Here is a 6348-nt window from a genome sequence, read left to right on the forward strand (position 1 = left end):
TGTATTGGGGAGGTGGTTCATAAGCATATGATAGGGCTTGTTAGTAACTATAAGGGGGTCCACCACATCTATCATCTTGGTATGCACCTCGAAATGGCTCTTGACTATAGTAATTTGGTGGAGGTGGTTTGTCATGAAGGGGTCCACCATAACTATTGTCCTGGTATACATCACAGAATGGTTGTTGGTTATAGCGCATTGGAGGGGGTTGTGGCCAAGAGGGTTGATCAAATCCTTGTGGCTGCTCTCATCTTTGATTCTTCCAACCTTGATGCCTATTTTTATTATAGTTTCCATTCCTTACAATAACATTGGAACCAAACTTAAAGCCAGAGGGGTGAGAATTCATAGTAGCTAAAGAAAATAAAAACAAAAAAATTAATGAAAATAAACTCCTAAAACTAGAAACACTAACAATAATATAAGATAAAAATTTGAAAAATGTTTAAATTTTGAAAAGGTTTAATTTTTAAAATTTTAAATTTAAATTTTGAAATTAGAATTTTGAATTTTGGAATTTAAATGTTGAAATTTGAAATTTGATTTTGAAATAAGATAAGATAAGATTTTGAAAAAGATATGATTTTTGAAAAAGATATGAATTTTGAATTTTAAAACTAAGATAAGATAAGATAAAAATTTTAAAATAAAAATCTGAAATTTTTTTTTTGTAATTTTCGAAAAACAAATCAATTAAAATAAAGAGAAAAGATATTTTTGAATTTTATGAGAAAAGAAAAAAAACAATAAAATGACACCAAACTTAAAATTTTTAGATCAAAACGAAGAAAACAACCAAGAACAACTTGAAGATCAAGAAAGAACAAGGAACATTATTTTTGAAAATTTAAATAACTAAATAAAAACCAATAACCTCTTAATTTACGAAAAAGCAAAAATAAAAACAAATAAACAAGCAAAAAGCAGATATTTACAATAACCAATAATAAGGCACATGTTTGCAATTCCCCGGCAACAACGCCATTTTTGACGAACTAATTCTTGCTAATTTAGAATTTTATAAAAATAATCGCATTGTAAGTATAGTTTCTAAACCAACAGAGAATCCTTTCGTACAAAAGTTTTGGTTGTCACTTAAGCAAACCCAATAAAAATAATAAACTGAAGTATTTAAACCTCGGGTCGTCTTCTCAAGGAATTACAGGGAAGTATGATTTATTATTGGTTATGAAATAAGGTGTGTTTTTGGGTTTTTGAAATAGAGAACAAGTAATTTAAATTACAAGAAAAATAAATTAATAATTAGAAAACTCTTGGCAAGGTATGAGAACTGGAAATTCCATCCTAGTTATCCTTATCAGGTGTGATGAGAATTGTTATTGCTCCCACTTAGTTAACCCTTACTAAATAAAGGAAAGTCAAGTGGACCAATCAATTTGATCCTCAAGTCATAGTCAACTCCTGTGGAAAGACTAGCTTTAGAGCGATCCAAATCAATCAGCAATTTCCAATTTTCGATCAACTGCTGAGTCTGATAACTCAAGTGTCACCAATTACTTAACCAAAGCCAAAAGGGAGAAAAATCTAAATTAAATTGAAAGCATCATAAATAGAATAAAACAATCATCAATCCGAAATACCTCAAATTATATTAATTAAGAAAATCCTAACATGAAGTTCATAAGCCAAATTGAAAAGATAAATAACAATTAAGGAAATAGAATAAATAAAAGTAGAAAATAAATTTAAAGGAACATTCAACCTCAAATGAAGAGAAGTAGTCTAATCATAATAGAAATCCTAAATCCTAAACCTAATCCTAAGAGAGAGGAGAGAGCCTCTCTCTCTCTAAAAAACTACATCTAAAACCTAAAATTGTGAATTATGAAAGTGGTATGAATTGTTGTTTTAATGAATGGATTGATTCTCCCACTTTATAGCCTCTAATTTGTATTTTCTGGGCCGAAAACTGGGTCAAAAATAGTCCAGAAATCGCCCCCAGTGATTTCTGATACGTCCAGGTCGCCGCAAAGTCACGCATAAGTGTCGTCCACGTGTTAGCATTGGGTTTTTGCCAGGTCACGCGTCCGCGTGATCTATGCGTTCGCATCACCTAGCTTCAAAGCAACTATAAAAAATTATATATCTTTGCGAAGCCTCGGATGTTAGCTTTCCAACGCAACTGGAACCGCATCATTTGGACCTCTGTAGCTCAAGTTAAGATCGATTTAGTACCAAGAGATCAGGCTGGACAGCTTTAGCAGTTCCTTCAGTTTCTTGTATTCCTTCCACTTTTGCATGCTTCCTTTCCATCCTCTAAGCCATTCCTTCCCTATAATCTCTGAAAACACTTAACACACATATCAAGGCATCGAATGGTAATAAGAGAGGATTAAACATAGGAAATTTAAGGCCAAAGAAGCATGTTTTCAATCATAGCACAAAATCAGGAAGGAAAACGTAAAATCATGCAAATCATATGAATAAGAGGGCAAGGACTTGATAAAAACCACTCAATTGAGCACAAGGTAAACCATAAAATAGTGGTTCATCACTGCCCCGAAGACAGGCGACACGCACGCGTGGGACACGCGGATGCGTGACCGGGCAAAAACCCAATCCACGCTAACGCGTGGTCGACGCTAACGCGTGACTTTGCAGAGACCTGTACGTACCAGAAATCGCTGGAAGCAATTTCTGTGCTGTTTTTGACCCAGTTTTTGGCCCAGAAAACATAGATTAGAGGCTATAAAGTGGGAGAATCCATTCATTCATAAAACAATTCATACAACATTCATAACTCACAATTTTAGGTTTTAGATGTAGTTTTTAAAGAGAGAGGTTCTCTCTTCTCTCTTAGGTTTTAGAATTAGGATTTCTCTTAGTTTTAGGATTACTACTTCTTAAGTTCCAAGTTCAATGTTCCTTTACTTTATGTTCTCTTCCACTTTTAATTATTCTATTACTTTAGTTGATTACTTTATGTTGCCAAATTGGCTTATGAATCTTTCCATGTTAGATTTGAATATTCTATTTAATATAATTTGAGGTATTTCAGATTTATGATTATTTTATTCTATTTATAATGCTTTCAATTTAATTTAAGATTTATTCTCTTTTTGCTTTGGTTAAGTAATTAGTAACACTCGAGTTATCAGACTAAGCAGTAGATTGAAAATTGGGAATTGCTGATTGATTTGGATCGGTCTAAAGCTTGTCTTTCCACAAGAGTTGACTAGGACTTGAGGATCAAATTGATTAGTCCACTTGACTTTCCTTTATTTAGTAAGGGTTAACTAAGTGGGAGCAATAACAATTCTCATCACACCTGATAAGGATAACTAGGATGGAATTTCCAGTTCTTATACCTTGTAAGAGATTTCTTTATAATTATTAATTTATTTTTCTTGCCATTTAAATTACTTGTTCTCTATTTTAAAAACCCAAAAACACACCTTTTTCCATAATCAATAATAAATCATACTTCCCTGCAAATTCCTTGAGAAGACGACTCGAGGTTTAAATACTTCGGTTTATTATTTTTACTGGGTTTTGTTACTTGTGACAACCAAATTTTTTTACGAAAGGATTCTCTGTTGGTTTAGAAACTATACTTACAGCGCGATTACTTTTATTAAATTCTTTCCTGGCAGAAATTCGTTCGTCAAAATGGCGCCGTTGCCGGGAATTGCAGACGTGTGCCTTATTATTGGTTATTGTAAATATTTATTTTGCTTGTTTATTTGTTTCAGTTTTTATTTTTTGTTTTTAATTTTTATTAGCTACTATGAGTTCCCACCCCCGTCGCTTTGAGTTTGGTTCTAATGTTGTTGAAAGGATTGGAAGCTATAACAGGAACATGCGTCAAGGTCGAAACAAGCACAGATGGAAGGAGCCACGAGGATCTGATCAACCCTTTCGGCAATAACACTTTCCAAAGTACCAGGGACAATGACCATTCTACGATGCATACCCAGACAATAGTTATGGTGATCCCTCTCGTGACAAACCACCTCCACCAAATTACTATGGTCAAGAGCCATTCCGAGGTGTATACCAAAATGATAGATATGGTGGACCCCCTTGTAGTTACCAGCAAGCTCCATCATATGCCAATGAACCACCTCCTCAACATAGCTTTGGACCACTAAACTCACAATCCCCTTCACCACCATATGACCCTAACCTTTATCCACCCCAATTCCAATACAATTACCCCCAAGAACCACCACTTCCATATGCACCATGTTCATATCCATCGACCCAAGAATCACAGGCTCGCCTCAAGGAAATAGTAGATCAATTTCATGCAACCTTTCATCAACTGGAGCAAGTAATAAATCGATTACCTTCCAAACGTTCGGACACTCAAGGAACCCCCATGTTTTCATGTGGAGAATCTAATGAAGAACGTAGCATGAAGGAGACACTAGAAACTTCGGTGGACAGTAAGGAGCATGACTTTATATTGGAACAAGTGGAGGAAGCCAGAATTATTGAAGAGGAAGAAGTGGTCGAAGACTTAGGAGATGCGGAACGTCCATGGGAAAGCCCAGTCATAGAACCCCTTCTAAGGAGTTTGAATTTGATGTTGAGGAGGGTGTACAACCTCCAAGCTATATCATGGCGGAAGACTTTGAAGGGGATAATAAAGAGATGGATTCAATCATTAATGAATTCTTATCTACATTTGAATCCACTCCCATTGGACTTGACATGGAGATTAAAGAAGAAGAAGCACAACCTCCCATTCCCTTGGTAAGCCATAAAGAAGAGTTTGATTTGGAAGAAAGCTACCAAGAGGAAGAGGTTGGAATTGAAGAAACTTGCAAAGAGGTGGAAGTTGTCAAAGAAGAGCACAAGGGAGTGGAGCTTGAAATCACCTTGCCAAAGTTGTTGGAGACCTCTCCGCCTAAGTCACCATCATCCTTCACAACATTCAAGTGGGTAAAATTCATATCCCTTAGCTTTCTCATCCCACTTGAATATGGTTTACTTGAGACAGATGGTCAACTTAGAGCTCTTTGTGGCATTAAGAGTAAGAGGAAAATGGTTAGTGGTAGGAGTTGCCCTGCAAGGTTCAATACGGTTACACACTCCAAGTTGAAGTGCAAGGGTTGGTGTAGAGCTCGAATGAATGGTTCTAGGAAGCTGTTTGGATGCCTTAGTGAGAATTCGGATTGCTTACCACCTGGATAGAATCATGATGATCAACTTGAAGATGGGTGTAGAAATAAGATTTGGGATCCAGGAATATATGAGGATCAAATTTGGGAGCTCAAAGCTTGTGAAGAACTCCATCAAAGCTTGAGAAATTTACATGGAATAGACAGAGCTTATTGGAAGACCAAGCATTGGTGGCAGTTTCAAGACGAGTTCAAGCACAAGCCACCATGACAAGGAGCTCACCAAATGTCCAACTTAAGGACTTTAACTAAAAGTGCTAGGTGGGAGACAACCCACCATGGTATGATCGTTCTTTTTCAGTCTCAGTTTTATTTTGGTTTGTTTTTATTCTTAGTTTTATTTTATTTTTATTAGTATTCATTCATAATTTCTGCATATTCATCTCTGCATTTTGCATTCTGCATAAAAAAAGAGCATGCGACGCACAAGCGTCACTGACGCGCTCGCGTCATACGTGCATTCGGAAGAAAAGAGAATGGAATAGAAAGTCACGCGGGAGTGTGGCTGGAGACGTGCCTTAGGCACTAATGCGTCCACACGAACGTGTCGCTGACGCGTCCACGTCGTTTACGAAACCAGCATTCCACGCGTGACCTGCAAAATTGACGTAAATGAGTGTATGGCAGCAAGTTATGATGAGTGGGGCTGGAATCATGCTAGAAGCACAAGCCCTACCACGCGAATGTGTGCTCCACGCATCCGCGTCAGTTTTTAAAAGAAACGCCTTTCATGCGTGCGTGTCACCCACGCGCACGCATCACCAAAAAATTTTGGCAAAATACAAACAAAATAGAAATTCATGCGAATGCGAGGCTACTCTTGCGCCACTAGCACCCCACGCGTCCGCGTCACTTGCAGATATCGCTACTCACGTGAACGCGTGCCCCACGCGTCTGCGTCGCCTGCGCCGCACAGCTTATCCAGATCAGCGCCAGAAATCTTATCTTTTCTTCCCCAATCCTAATTTTTCTTCTCCCTTCTTATTTCTTTCTTCTTCCTTCTTTCTTACTTTCTTCTTCGTCATTCCTTTAACCTCTCATCCTTCTTCACTTTCATTCTATTTTATTTAATTTATTTGCATACTTTCATTCATTGCATTTTAATTTTGTGCATATTTTTATTTTCTTTTTCTTTTCTAAATTTATTATTTTACCATTGGTGTTAAATTTTCTTATTCAACTGTTACATCTTTTCTTGCAT

Source organism: Arachis hypogaea, chromosome 18 (genome assembly GCF_003086295.3).
Source record: "Arachis hypogaea cultivar Tifrunner chromosome 18, arahy.Tifrunner.gnm2.J5K5, whole genome shotgun sequence".
Lineage (NCBI taxonomy): Eukaryota > Viridiplantae > Streptophyta > Magnoliopsida > Fabales > Fabaceae > Arachis > Arachis hypogaea.